We start from the raw sequence: 16,178 nt of genomic DNA, 5'->3' as shown, positions 1-16,178 counted from the left end.
GAAGGAAGACTTGCCTACAACTCAAGAATGGACATTGAAAGTCACAAACTTAGCCGAGATGGCTAAAATATCGGCATATCTTAAAGATCACTCAAATGAGAGATATAAACGAGACTGGAAAAAATGGATTGACTATATACAAAATAAATACGGGACCAGGAAATTCCAGTTAGCCTATGCTTAAGATCAGAAATGATTTAAATTGTTTAAAGTTAGTTCAGCAAGAAGAAGCTAAGATCAATGTAGAGATGTCATTAATTTCTTTATTTCTTTTTTCTCAATAGATTTTAGACTGTGTTTGTTAAAAATCCATACCGTGTACGGGTTCTGGGACGTCGGGGGGGGGAGGAGGAGGGGGGTTGGGGGGGAGGGGGGAGGGAGGGAGGGTTATACATTAGGCTAGAAAAGAATTTGGCGTGACCCGTCAAAACCGCGGTCCACTAAAGCACGCCCGATCAAAGCGCGTACGTGACGTCATCAGCAGCGCGACAAATAAAATTTAAAATAAATAAAATTAAAATTAAAATAAAATTAAAGCAAGCCGATTCACATAAAGGTAAGGGTTAGGTTTAGGGTTAGGGTTAGGTTAAGGGTTAGGGTTAGGTTTAGGGTTACGTTAAGCGTTAGGGTTAGGGTTAGGGTTAGGTTAAGGGTTAGCGTTAGGTTTAGCGTTAGGTTAAGGGTTAGGTATAGGGTTAGGTTTAGGGTTAGGTTTAGGGTTAGGTTTAGGGTTAGGTTAAGGGTTAGGCTTAGGGTTAGGTTTGGGGGGGTTAGGTTTAGATTTACGCGTTAATTTTAAGTTTACCGCTCACAGCATGCCATTTTCGTCGCGCTGTGATGACGTCACGTACACGCTTTCGTCGAGCGCGCTTTAGTCTACCGTGGATTTGTGGTGGAACCGAATTTGGTGGTAAACTAGAACTATTTTGACACACAAAAAATTGTACTTCGATGTCTTACTGATTGAAGAATGATGAAATGTTTGTTTTAAAAGAAATAAAACTTTTGAACCACAAAAAAGCAACAAAACCTATTGCTGGTCTGTTGTTGCGGGAAGAGAATGGGCAGGAATTGAGTGAACCCATTTAAAAAAAAAATCAGGATCTTAAGTAACATCCTCCTAAGGTTCTGGGAATATTCATTCTCAAACATTTGAGTTTTAGAACCTTTAGCAATTCAGCCCTTATGGCATGCATCATAACATTTTGTACAGGCAGTCCTCGGCTTACAGACATTCATTTAGTAACCATTTGAGGCTACAGCAGCACTGAAAAAAAGTGACTTATGATAGGTTTTCACCTTTGCAGCATCCCCATGGTCACGTGATAAAAATTCAGGCACTTGGCAACTGGCATTATAGCAATAGCAATAGCAGTTAGACTTATATACCGCTTCATAGGGCTTTCAGCCCTCTCTAAGCGGTTTACAGAGTCAGCATATTGCCCCCAACAATCCGGGTCCTCATTTTACCCATCTCGGAAGGATTGAAGGCTGAGTCAACCCTGAGCCGGTGAGATTTGAACAGCCGAACTGCTGAACTGCAGTCAGCTGAAGTAGCCTGCAGTGCTGCATTTAACCACTGCGCCACCTCGGCTCTGTTCCACTGTCCTGGGGTCCTGTGATCACCATATATAACCTTCCCACCTAGCTTCCCACAAGCAAAGTCAATAGGAGAAGCCAGATTCACTTAATGACTGCATGGTTCACTTAAGAACTGCAATATTTGCTTAACAATTGTAACGGGGGGGGGGGGGGATAGTAAAATGGGGCAATGGAAATTTTGGGGCTTGGTTATGGTCGTAGGTCAAGGACTACCTGTATGACAATTTTCACATATAGGGTTTTAAAAAGCAACCTTTCCAATACATAGTCAGCCTTAGCTAAACAGGATGCAAATGCACTTCGTTCTTCGCCCTTTCGTCATTGGCCTACCCATTTTCACTTGCAAATCATTTGAATCCTGAAAACAAATTCGGTCTCCCACATATTTCCCAAAGCTATCCTGATTTGTTTATTATAAAAAAAAAATCAAAGAGGACATATAAACATGTTTAAATACAGTAGCTCTCTCGCCTGATTCCTTAGCTGGGAATCTCAAGAAATAGTAGGTATTACTTAATCCATATTTTGTTGAAGTATTAAGTTCTTCCTGGAATTCCTACTGCAGACTGGTTCATTGGTTGGGCTTGTCTTTATTTAAAGTGTGTGTGTATATGTGTGTGTGTCTGTCAGTGGTGGGTTTCAAAAAATTTTCGAACCTACTCTGTGGGTGTGGCCTCCTTTGGGGGAGTGGCTTGCTGGCCATGTGTTTTCTTTCTTTCTTTCTTTCTTTCTTTCTTTCTTTCTTTCTTTCTTTCCCTCTCTCTCTCTCTCTCTCTCTCTCTCTTTCTTTCCTTTTGTCTCTCTGTCCCTTTTTCCTTTTTTTCTTTCATCTCTCTCTCACTTTTTCTTTCTTTTTTTTTCTTTCTTCCTTTCTTTCTTTCTCTCTCTCTCTGTGTCAGTCTGTGTGTGTGTGTGTGTGTGTGTGTGTGTGTGTGTGTGTGTCAGTGGTGGGTTTCAAAAATTTTTGGAACCTCTTCTGTAGGTGTGGCCTGCTTTCCGGGTCCACTGGTGGAACCTCTTCTAACCGGTTCGGTAGATTTGACGAACCGGTTCTACCGAATAGGTGCGAACTGGTAGGAACCCACCTCTGGTGTGTGTGTGTGTGTGTGTGTGTGTGTGTGTGTGTGTTAGTGACTCCCTGGGTTATCTACTGAAGTTTTTCCCATTTGTGGGATTATCATCTACCTTCTATCATCAGGCAGAAGGCATCAAAGTATAGCCAGCCGAACAAACAGGTTTAAAGGTAGTTTCTATCCTTGGTCTGTGAGACTTTTAAATACAACCACAATCACTCCATGCACACGCTAGTTTTTTTTTCCTTTTTCTTTCTTTTTTCGTTTCTGTTATAATTTTGCACCAGTGAGGTTAAAACCAATTTCGCTGTATTTAAGAACAATGACAATAAAGATTATACTTATACTTACTTATTATCCTGTTTTTTTTTTCCAGATAGTTAATGTCCTTCCCTTAGTTCACACATATTGCTCCTTAAATTGCAAGAACTGGATTTCCTTCTACCAGTCCTGACTTCCTATGTTTTGAAAAGAGGCTGTCATTCCTAGATGGACTCAGATAATATCAAAAGTATTGAATTACAAGAGGATTATAAAAGGAGAAAGAAAAAAACAACCGTTTGATTGGATGGACTCGATTTTAACTCCTGTTCCAGTTAAAGGATAGAGGGATTATCAGGTAAGAATAGCTAAAGGATTGAGAGTCAGAGATTGCATTTCGGTAGTTAGTTAGCTCCTTACAATACAATACAATAGCAGAGTTGGAAGGGACCTTGGAGGTCTTCTAGTCCAACCCCCCTGCCTAGGCAGGAAACCCTATACCATTTCAGACAGATGGCTATCCAACATCTTCTTAAAGACTTCCAGTGTTGGGGCATTCACAAGTTCTGGAGGCAACTTCTGTTCCACTGATTAATTGTTCTAACTGTCAGGAAATTTCTCCTCAGTTCTAAGTTCCTTCTTTCCTTGATTAGTTTCCACCCATTGCTTCTTGTTCTACCCTCAGGTGCTTTGGAGAATAGCTTGACTCCCTCTTCTTTGTGGCAACCCCTGAGATATTGGAACACTCCTATCATGTCTCCCCTAATCCTTCTTTCTATTAAACTAGACATCCCCAGTTCCTGCAACCGTTCTTCATATGTTTTAGTCTCCAGTGCCCTAATCATCATTGTTGCTCTTCTCTGCACTCTTTCTAGAGTCTCCACATCTTTTTTAGATTGTGGTGACCAAAACTGGATGCAGTATTCCAAGTGTGGCCTTACCAAGACATTATAAAGTGGCATTAACACTTCACGTGATCTTGATTCTCTCCCTCTGTTGATGCAGCCTAGAACTGTGTTGGCTTTTTTGGCAGCTGCTGTACACTGCTGGCTCCTATTTAAACGGTTGTCCACTAGGACTCTAAGATCCCTCTCACAGTTACTACTATTGAGCAAGGTACCACCTATGCTGTACCTGTGCATTTCGTTTTCCTTGCCTAAATGTAGAACCTGACTCTTTTCACCGCTGAATTTCATTTTGTTAGATAGTGCCCAATGTTCAAGTTTGTCAAGATCCTTCTGTATCTTGAGCCTGTCTTTTGGAGTGTTGGCTATTCCTGCCAGCTTGGTGTCATCTGCAAATTTGATGAGTTCCCCATTTATCCTCTCATCCAAATCAAAGGAAACCTTGCTTTCTCAAAAGGTGGCAAATTCCCAGGGGTAATGTTACAGGGTTCAGTTTCCTTTGAATGAGTCAGCACCGATGATTTACAGTAACCTTTTCATGTGAGTTTTATTTATAGATGCAGAGGTCAGTGAAAAGAAGCTAACAACAGGCCGCAGAGTTGCTTTTCTCACAACAGACTTTTGAAAACCACCTGCGTCAGTCGCGTACAACCTGAGCCACAGCCTGGTTTGGGTTTTCACCCACACCTGGACAAATTAAAATAACCAAATTGGTCCAGAGTACTCCACTCCTTCACCCTGAGCAGTGGTAAAAGACTAGAAACCAGGAGACTGCAGCTTCCTTTAAAAAATTTTTTTTTATTAAACAGTTTTTTTAAAAAATGACATTTTCCTTCTATACAGCATTTCCACATTGGTATACATCTATTATATATTCCTTTCCGCCCCCCCTTACTTCAATCTATACATATTTGTTGTGGCCCAGCAGGAGCCGTTGGAGCTGCCACCAGACTCCGACAGCGAGGGGCCCTATGAGTCGGCTCTGGAGGATGTGGAGGACCTTGGACAGGGTTCTGACTCCGAGCAGGGAGCAGAGAGGCTGGTTGGCCACCAGGAGGCGCCTGAGCCTTGGACCAGTGGGGAGGAGACAAGGGAGCATGATCCGGAGGTCAGCAGTGAGTTGTTCCTGGATGCACGCCATCGAAGAGCTACTCGGCGTTAGGAACAATTACGCAATGACAGGAGGTAATTGCGCTCAGCTGGTGGTCATTAGGCTCTTCTCCAGCCTGTAAAAAAGACTGCTTGTGACACGCCCCTCTTGCAGAAGTCAACGCATTGACTAAAGAGAACGTAACTAACTTGGCAGGCTGGATTGCTGCCAAGGTTTGTCTGAGTTGTTGCCAAGGTCCTTATCTGTTTGTTTGCTTTCAGCCACCAAGATTTTGGCTTCTTGCTATTAAAAGTGCATTCTAGTTAAGCTTGTCTCGGCTTTCGTTACTGGACAGAGGAGGGGGTCAGAACACGTATCTATACTTGTAATTCCAATATCTTTATATGCATAGTAATATATTCATGTATTGAAATATAATCATTCATTATGAATCATTTCCATTAATACAAATGTATTACTATTTTCTAACTCCTATTTAATCTTTAACCTTTACCCCTATTTTCTAACCATTTATACCATCACTCCATACCATATAAAAATCTCTTTCTCCTCTCCATCTTTAATTTCTTTTGTGGGTCTATCCATCTCTGCACACTCTAAAACTTTCCTTATCATGTTTTCCTCTGATGGTTTGTCGTTATTTTTCCAAAGTTGTGCATACATTATTCTAGCCGCTGTTGTAGTATGTAAAATCAAATATTGTGTTTTCCTATTGTATTTCCCTGTAAATATTCCCAATGAAAAGTTTCATGTCTATTTGCTGTTTAGTTAAAAAAGAGCTGAGGTGGCGCAGTGGTTAGAGTGCAGTACTGCAGGCCACTTCAGCTGACTGCTATCTGCAGTTCGGCGGTTCAAATCTCACCGGCTCAAGGTTGACTCAGCCTTCCATCCTTTCTGAGGTGGGTGAAATGAGGACCCAGACTGTGGGGGCAATAATGCTGACTCTGTAAACCGCTTAGAGAGGGCTGAAAGCCCTATGAAGCGGTATATAAGTCTAACTGCTATTGCTATTATAATCCCACTTTCCAATAAAAACATATTATTGACAGCTGCTCAATATTCGTGCTTTAAAAAACAAAACAAAATCAAGGCTCTATATCCGGTTGCTTAATAAGAAAGGCTTGGTTTAATATATTATACTTTTTTTAAATGATTTGGTCAAGCTGTATCTATCCAAGGAAAGGTCCATCATGTGCAAATGGTTAATAAAATGCTGCAATATACTTCTAACGCTGGTTAAAACAGAATAACCACCCAATAAGATTTTTCATCAGTCAAATCACATTCATTCTATCATCTGCATATAGATTTGGGTTCTGATTTGGTTGTTTTCTTAGGTAAAAGGTATACCACCACAGCAAAGAAATGAAAGGAAATGAAGGATTTCCAGCATATCTTCCGGGCAAAACTTTTTCCATCCTTTTTAAAGCCTTGAAGTTGACAGGTTTAGGTTTAGGTTTATTTAGTTAGTATGCCGTCCTATTCCCGGAAGACTCAGGGCGGCTAACAATCAGAAGGGGAAGGGGGGTACAAAATAAAAATAAAAAATACAAACAATTTAAAAATGCAGCAACAGTCATAACCTCGGATGGGGCTGGAAAATTCAACAGCCCCAGGCCTGCCAGAACAGCCAGGTCTCCGTTGCTTTGCGGAAAGCCGGAAGGGTAGTAAGGGTCCGGATCTCAGCGGGGAGATCATTCCAGAGGGCCGGAGCTGCAACAGGGAAGGCCCTCCCCCGGGGGGTTGCCAGCCGACACTGGCTGGCAGATGGAATTCGGAGGAGGCCTAGTCTGTGGGATCTAATAGGTCTTTGGGATCTAATAGGCCTTTGGGAGGTGATTGGCAGGAGGCAGTCTCTCAAGTACCCAGGTCCCATACCATGTAGGGCTTTAAAAGTAACAACTAGCACCTTGAAGCGTGTCCGGAGACCAATGGGCAGCCAGTGCAGCTCGCGGAGGATAGGTGTGACGTGGGTGTACCGAGGTGCACCCACAATCGCTCATGCGGCTGCGTTCTGGACAAGCTGAAGTCTCCGAACACTCTTCAAGGGCAGCCGCTTCTAATAAGCCTTTCACCTAACATCAAAGTTATCACTTATAAAGGAAACATCATGATCAGAAGCAGCGGTGCAATATCCTTGATCTAACCTTGTCAGACCTCACTTCTGCTTTATTCATTATACAGTAATTAATCTCTAAGAAAAAGCATGTATGAACCTAATCAAAATCTTGCTGCACTATCCAACCCCCTCCCCCCAAAAAACGGACCAACTCACTAAATTGATGATATATGCATCTACAACATTTCCCTTGGTTTCTATACTTGTTATATATTATTGCTTTAAAACCTGATAACATTGTTTTGATTAAAGCACATCTCCTGTATTCATTTTTTTTTTTGAAGTTCTGATACCAATTCATTCTAATTACAGGATTCCCAGAGGTGGAACACCAATTAAGTGGCACGGTAGATTATTACTTTCTGTCATTTGCATGTGATACTTGTTTTGCAAACAGCTAAATAATCTTTATGCTAAATAATAACATTAAGACACGATGGAGTAAGTTTTACTCAGAACTATCTAATAAGAAAGAAGGAAAGAAGGAAGGAAGGAAGGAAGGAAGGAAATCTCCCCAGTATAATATTCGATTAACATGGCAGTTGTATTTTATTTGCAAAATGTTCATGTTTTCTATAAGATGACCTCAATTTTTCTCAAATTCTTACAGTCCTTTGATTTTGGTCATGGAAGAAGTCTTCTATAGAACAAACTTTCTTGCAACTTTGATGCCCTCTAAGTAGGCTGTCAAGGTTCTCCCATGAAGAGGTAGCAATAGCAATAGCAGTTAGATTTATATACCGCTTCATAGGGCTTTCAGCCCTCTCTAAGCAGTTTACAGAGTCAGCCTATTGCCCCCAACAATCCGGGTCCTCATTTTACCCACCTCGGAAGGATGGAAGGCTGAGTCAACCCTGAGCCGGTGAGATTTGAACCGCCAAACTGCCGAACTAGCAGTCAGCTGAAGTGGCCTGCAGTACTGCACTCTACCCACTGCGCCACCTCGGCTCTTTCATAATGTGTTGGAGCCCTGCTTGGATGCAGTAGTACTTTTGTGTGGATCATAATTTTAATATTTTACTAATGCTTGTGCATTTATATACTGGGGATGTTGTTCTATTTTTTAGGTTTTATTGAATTTTCTGTAAGCCATCTAAAGTCTGCCTGAGTTTCATAGCCATACAAATGTTTTAAATCTATCCATATATACTACGGTACTAAAACTCTTCTGTCTGCAACTTTAACTGGAGGGAAAGAGCATCACAGGGCAAAACTTTTTCAAACAAGGTGCTTCAAATGGGTTAACTTAACAAATGTGCCCAAAATTCCGGTTCCACCACAAAACCGCGCTCGACTAAACCGTGTCGCTGACGTCATCAACAGGACGACAACAGCACGGAGACAAAAGCATGCTGTAAACCCTAAACCTAAAATTAACACCTAAACCTAAACCTAACCCCCCTAAACCTAATCCTAAACCTAATCCTAAACCTAACCCTTAACCTAACCCTAAACCTAACCCTAAACCTAACCCTTAACCTAACCCTAAACCTAACCCTAAACCTAACCCTAAACCTAACTGTTGCATATTCAATATGCAAATACCAGCTGCGACCTGATTGGTTGGTCGTTTTGACAGTTGGTCTGAGTGCTAGTATAAATACCCTGGCAGTTGCAGGGAACGTTTGAATCGCTTGTCACCTGTGTTATAATAAAGATCTGTCTTGCACATGGCTCCTGCGTGTCAATTCCCTCACAACAACAACCCACACGTTTACAATACTGGCGACGAGGATGGGATTGATATGCGATTCCCGCAGAGCCTAACAACATCAGCCAACGTGAACGCAGGAAAAAAAATTTTTTTTCTTTCCTACATTGAGGGCCTGTCAGGGACGCCGCTATGGCCAGCAAGCGACATCAACAGCAGCCTCCGGTTGTAGCCAACCTCAGTAAGCTCCAGGCGCGGCCTCCATCCGTCCGAGGGACGGGCTTCCTACGCTTAACCTCGACTGGAGCTGCCGCCGCTACTCAGGGACGAGCTATGGACCGTGATGGATAAACTGCGCCAGCTGTGCCTGCCTGCCTGCCACCAGCTGTTCCTACGGCACTCCAACCGCCTCGTTCCAACCGCTGCGTTCAACAACAGCCTCATTCTCCAAGCTGCCACCTAGCACCACCGGCTACGCTCTCTCAGCCTGTCTAAAGCCTCTCCAACACTAGCACACTCACAACATACACCAGACTGTCCTCTACACCATGAGCCTCCTTCCGCTGCAAAGGCCACCGCTTGCCTCCCTAAAACCAACGAGAGCCTTCCTACAACACAACGAGAGCCTCCCTGCTGCAAAGATTCCAAAGGACCTGTTTTTTTTTTCCTGGTTCTAAAATTTAGCTACGAAGGACTCACCACCATCTTGAAACAGCAGAACTGGGGGGAAGGAGAGAGATTGAATATGCAAATACCAGCTGCGACGTGATTGGCTGGTCATTTGGTCTTTAGAACTGGGGGGAAGGAGTGTTGCATATTCAATATGCAAATACCAGCTGCGACCTGATTGGTTGGTCGTTTTGACAGTTGGTCTGAGTGCTAGTATAAATACCCTGGCAGTTGCAGGGAACGTTTGAATCGCTTGTCACCTGTGTTATAATAAAGATCTGTCTTGCACATGGCTCCTGCGTGTCAATTCCCTCACAACAACAACCCACACGTTTACAATACTAACCCTTAACCTAACCCTAAACCTAACCCTAACCCTAACCCTTAACCTAACCCTAAACCTAACCCTAAATCTAACCCTTACCTTAAGTTGAATCGGCTTGCTTTCAAAGTGCTATTCTTTCTCCGCGCTGGCTGTTGTCACCCTGTTGATGACATCAGCGACGCGGTTTAATCGGGTGCGGCTTAGTCGAGCACGGTTTTGACGGGTCACGCAAAATTCCAACTCCCATGGAATTGATATTTGGCAAATTTTGTAAAACATTTCATGACGTCAAATTATAAAGAGCATTTTTATGACATAATGCAAAATATTTTAAAATATTTGCTGTGATCAGTCCCTGATGTTTCATTGTGTTATATCTTCCTAAATTTTTAAGAACTGTTCAAGTATATGAGACATTCTGCCATTGTTGAAAGTATTGAGGTATCTGGGAATGAAGTTGTCTAGTGTGGGAAGTTATCATCCAGCCCTCTCCCAGAAAAATGAAATATCCTAGGAAATATTGAAAAGGCAGAATATTTCTCTGGATGTGAAAAGAAACATGTTTTAAAAGACAGAATAGTTGCCTATAGCTTTCTGCCCATCCCCAGCTAATGGGCCATTAAGATGGCCAGGCTAGCCCACTTTACATAATAAAGACTTCTCCTCACTGCAGCTGTAGGGGGAAGGGATATTACTCAACTGACCACAAAGCATCTGAGAACGCATCACAGCCTAGAGAGTAGCCCCCTGCATGGCACCATGGGAGTCTGACAACCAATCAGAATACATTTCTTGCACAGGAACAGGAAACAGAGAGGTGGGACTAAACAGGGTATAAAAAGCCTAGCAAGCCCCTCCCTCAGCCCTTCTCTTCTTCTCCACCAACATTGAAGCACGTGATCACCTTTTCTGTTCAGGGCTCAAGCCATGTGGTCCTGTCCACCATTAAAACCATCTTTCCAAGCAGCCTCCATGTCTCCAGTGTCTTTTCCCCACTTGGAGCTGAACCCAGAAGGACATTTCTTTCAACACTAGTAAATAAATAAAATCCAGAATAGGAGGAGACATTTTAAAGCCACTGCAATGTCTCAGAAACATTATTGAAAATTTATTTTCCTTTAATGTCCTCCATTTCAACCAACTATTATGTGGCTGTGTTAACTCCTGAATATATCTCCTAGCGATGCAGTTTATTCATAGGAATACCATTTAATTTACTTGGATAGCCCAGTTTTACTTACTTAAAGATACATTTACTTTTATCTTTAACACCAATTCAAGAACAGTTGAAGTGTTTTTTGGAAAAGAGAGAGGTTGTCAGTATCTATATTATAGTAGTTTGGAAGCAGAGCTTACTTAGTTTAGTAAAATTCACTTCCAAGGAAGTATGGATTGGATATTGGTCCTTATTCAGCGTGGCACGACAAAACCGTGGTCCACTAAAGCGCGCCTGATTAAAGCGCGTCGCTGACGTCATCAGCAGTGTGACAACAATGACCGCGGAGAAAAAAGGCCGCTTTAAAAAGCGCTTTTAAAGCAAGCCGATTCACGTTAAGGTAAGGGTTAGGGTTAGGGTTAGGGTTAGGTTAAGGGTTAAGTTTAGGGTTAGGTTTAGGGTTAGGTTAAGGGTTAGGTTTAGGGTTAGGTTAAGCGTTAGCGTTAGGTTAAGGGTTAAGTTTAGGGTTAGGTTTAGGGTTAGGTTAAGGATTAGGTTTAGGGTTAGGTTTGGGGGGGTTAGGTTTAGGTTTACGCGTTAATTTTAGCTTTACCGCTCACAGCGTGCTTTTTTCGTCGCGCTGTGATGACGTCATGTACGCGGTTTCGTCGAGCGCGCTTTAGTCGACCGTGGTTTTGTGGTGGAACCCTTATTCAGATCATTCATAACAATTTGGTTGTCACATATCTTTTGTTGTTTACCGATATTTACTTGGGATACAGTGAAAATAAAATGCACAAAGATTTTGACACTCCCTATACTGTGTTTTATCCAACCATACTTACCACAAGAAAATCAATATATGTGCTCAAAAACCACCCATCAATTATCTTTTGTGTTCTTGTTGCAATGGTAATTGCGCAATCATATTTTCAAAGAATCTAAGCCACAAAGATTAGAAACACAGTTTCATGCCTACTACTTTTGAGAGTACAGAGGATTTATGCCACCTTTGTAATATAATCATAGGTACATCATTAATTCAGTTCAATTTATTGAGGTCAAAGACAAGTACAGATACTAAATAAAATTTAAGACAGAGTTAAAATATATCTGTAAAACCATCTAAATAGCTTTAATATGTGAAACCCACGATGAAGCCTAGGTTAAATTAAATGCTAATGTGAACACTAAAATTATATTAAGTATGATATATTTAAAATCGCAACAAAGAAAAGCTATCTATTAATATAACCGAAGCGGTAATATCTAACATTTAAATGAATTAAAGGTACAGGGTATGTAAATGTACACATTTCCCTGAAAATATCTCATAGAATTCAGTGGGAATTCAAAGTCCTAAATAAGAGAGAATGTTTAGAATTCATTAAGAGATCGATAGGATACATCCAGACAATTGTTTTAAAATGCCTTTTGGCACTTCGTAAGACTTCATAGACGCACTCTACATGGGGCTGCCCCTGAAGAGTGTTCGAAGACTACAGCTGGTCCAGAACGCAGCCGCGTGAGTGATATGGGCTGTATCTAGATACACCCATGTTACACCTATCCTCCGCGAGCTGCACTGGCTCCCCATTGGTCTCCGGACGCGCTTCAAGGTGCTAGTCGTTACTTTTAAAGCCCTACATGGCTTAGGACCTGGCTACCTGAGAGACCGCCTCCTGCCACTTACCTCCCAAAGACCAACAAGATCGCACAGGTTGGGCCTCCTCCGGGTGCCGTCAACCGGACAATGCCGGCTGGCGGCTCCCCGGGGGAGGGCCTTCTCTGTTGCTGCACCGGCCCTGTGGAACGATCTACCCGCAGAGATCCGGACCCTCACCACTCTCCCGGCCTTCCGTAAAGCCATCAAGACCTGGCTGTTCCAGCAGGCCTGGGGCTGTTGATTGATATGTAGCCCCGCTTAGATGGAATGGATGATGTGGAATTTTAATATTGTATTTTCTATTTTTAAATTTTAAATGTTTCTTTGTCTTGTTGTATGCCGCCCAGAGTCCCAATGGGAGTGGGCGGCATACAAATTTTATTAAACTTGGAAACTTGGAAACCTGCACAAAATGATGGTCGCATAATTTGCTCTCCAGATATTTTACTTCTGCCTCAGAAACGAGTTTCTAGATCTATGGACCTGACTCTTGTTCTCTTTGACACACTGTGCACACAAAAAAAAGTTGATTCAGGGGAGCTTTGCAATTCAGAGCGCGCCCCTCTGTCACGCAAGGTGTTTGCCAGTTGCGTCATTTGTTTATATCGGTCTAGATCTCTTGCGCAAGACCGCTAGGCCTGTGTAGGGGAAGAGCTTTGCAAGTAAGAATTTGGGCGTTCTTTTTCACTTTCTGTAGTGCTTTTTTCCTATTCTTTTTCTCTTCAGTTCAAAGTATTGTTTGTATTCTGTTCACAGCTTCTTTAATAAAGTTATTTTTTTTAAAAAAGAAACCTCTAGAATGTTAGACTGGATTACTGTAACGCACTCTACATGGGGCTGCCCCTGAAGAGTGTTCGAAGACTGCAGTTGGTCCAGAATGCAGCCACGCGAGCGATAATAGGTGTACCTAGATACACCCATGTTACACCTATCCTCCGCGAGCTGCACTGGCTCCCCATTGGTCTCCGGACCTGCTTCAAGATGCTAGTCGTTACTTTTAAAGCTCTACATGGTATTGGACCTGGCTACCTGAGAGACCGCCTCCTGCCATTCACCTCCCAAAGACCAATAAGATCGCACAGGATGGGCCTCCTCCGGGTGCCGTCGACTGGACAATGCCGGCTGGCGGCTCCCCAAGGGAGGGCCTTCTCTGTAGCTGCACCGGCCTTATGGAACAAGCTACCCGCAGAGATCCGGACCCTTACCACTCTCCCAGCCTTCCGTAAAGCGACCAAGACCTGGCTGTTCTGGTAGGCCTGGGGCTGTTGATTGAAATCCAGCCCCACGTGATTGAATGGATGATATCTTATTTTAAATAATTGTATTTTTAATGTTTTTATGTCTTTGCTTTTGTTGTGAGCCGCCCAGAGTCCCTGGGGAGTGGGCGGCATACAAATCTTATTAAAGTTGCAAAGTTACTTATTTGCCTTAAGATTTTAAAAGCCCATCCTAAAGTGGTAAGCATAAGATGACCAGATTTTAACATTGGTAAAGCGGGACACCATTGACCGGGGGAGGGGTGTTCTTGATTAAAAATTTGGTCTATATGGAGCAACAAAAATTTTCATAGAACGCAAAAATAGTATTGTAATTATTTGTTATTATTAAAGTTTAACATTATAACATTAACAAAAATAATATAAAACTCATATCCTGGCGAAATAGCCACATGGCCGCTGAAAACCGTATATTCCCTTCCCGTTCTCCCGCCGTTCCTTAGCTTGTTGTGCATTCTTTCCAAAAATCGGGACTTTTTAAAAACGTTGCAGGACAAATTGTTAAAAATTGGGACTGTCCCTCCAAAAGCGGGATGTCTGGTCACCTTGGGTAAGCAGGCATTTCCAGTATACTGTACCAGAGATGGGTTGCTCCCGGTTCAGCTCGGACTGGGCAAAATGGTAGTAGCAGCGGTGGGAGGCTCCGCTCACCCGCCCGGACACTTCTGTGCATGCGCAGTAGTGTTACATGCAGGAATGCACCCGAAACGGTAGTAAAAAAACTGGCAACTCATCACTGTACTGTACCCATAATAACAAATTGGCAAGCAACAGATATCTTTGCTACCTCTCACTTCCAAAGAATTAAAGACTATCTACAAGGTTCTTTCTTTCTTCTACCCTGTTATCATCACAGCAATCCTCAGGCGTAGATTATATTGGCAAAAGCTCAGTAGACAAGGTCTACTGGGGCTGCCCCTGAAGAGCATCCGGAGACTTCAGCTAGTCCAGAATGCGGCCGCACGAGTGATCGTGGGCGCACCACGGTTCGCCCACATAACACCGATCCTCCGCGAGCTGCACTGGCTACCTGTCGATCTCCGGGTGCACTTCAAGGTCCTACTCACCACCTATAAAGCGCTCCATGGTAGTGGATCTGGCTATTTGAGAGACCGCCTTCTGCCAATTACCTCCCTGCGTCCCATCAGATCGCATAGAGTTGGCCTCCTCCGTATTCCATCCGCCAGTCAGTGCCGACTGGCGACTACTCGGAGGAGAGCCTTCTCTGTTGCGGCTCCGATGCTATGGAACAATCTCCCCGTGGAGATTCGTACCCTCACCACCGTCCAGGCCTTCCGCACAGCCCTCAAGAACTGGCTAGCCCGTCAGGCCTGGGGATAAGTCTACTTTCGCCCCTCCCGAATGCTGAGTGAATGTTGTGTTTTACTGTTTAATTTACCTTTGTTCACATCTCTTTTTGTATTTGTCCTACACTCCCTTTCCCCTTTGATTGTAAGCCGCCCTGAGTCCCCTCAGGGAAAAGGGCGGCCTATAAATGTGCAATAAATACAAATACAAAAAAAATACAAATCTATGACAGTGTTTCTCAACCTTGGCAACTTGAAGATGTCCGGATTTCAACTCCCAGAATTCCCCAGCCAGCGTTCGCTGGCTGGGGAATTCTGGGAGTTGAAGTCCCGGACATCTTCAAGTTGCCAAGGTTGAGAAACACTGATCTATGAGCTTCATTCTGAGTGGGAGTTTTACATAAGCCTCTCTGCTCCAAATCCAACCTTTTAAACAGCCTTGCAAGTTTAAGGTCAATAGAAACTTCACACAATACCACCCCAACTTCCTACTACCCATTGACATTTTCAAGAGTAAACCTGTTTAGTGGGCACAAAATTCTGAAGAACCAATAATGTTGGACACCTGGGAAAAGATATGGGTTAAGAAATGTAAAATTTACACAAGCCCAAAACCTGAGAGAGAACTTTTATAAGATGTTTTATAGATGGCACTTAGATCCTAAAAAAATTGGCTTGCATGTATCCGAATTTACAACCTAAATGCTGGAGATGTGATTGTGTTGATGCTACATATTACCCTATATGGTGGACTTGCAAAAAGGTTAAAGCATTTTGGATAAAAATATGGTGGATTATGCAAAGTATTTTTAAAAAGAAGATAAAGTTTACCCCTCAGTTATTCTTGTTAGGTATAACTACTGATTGTACTGTTATAGAGACTAACTTGGTTTTGAACCTAACAACGGAAGAGAGACTGTTGGTGGCGCAGTACTGGAAGAAGGAAGATTTGCCTACTATTCAAGAATGGGCATTAAAAGTAACAAACCTAGCAGAGATGGCTAAAATATCAGCATATCTCAAGGATCACTCAAATGAGAGATATAAACTGGAGTG

This window comes from Thamnophis elegans, chromosome 3, assembly GCF_009769535.1.
Source record: "Thamnophis elegans isolate rThaEle1 chromosome 3, rThaEle1.pri, whole genome shotgun sequence".
NCBI classification, from domain to species: Eukaryota; Metazoa; Chordata; class Lepidosauria; order Squamata; family Colubridae; genus Thamnophis; species Thamnophis elegans.
This window is presented reverse-complemented; position numbering follows the sequence as displayed.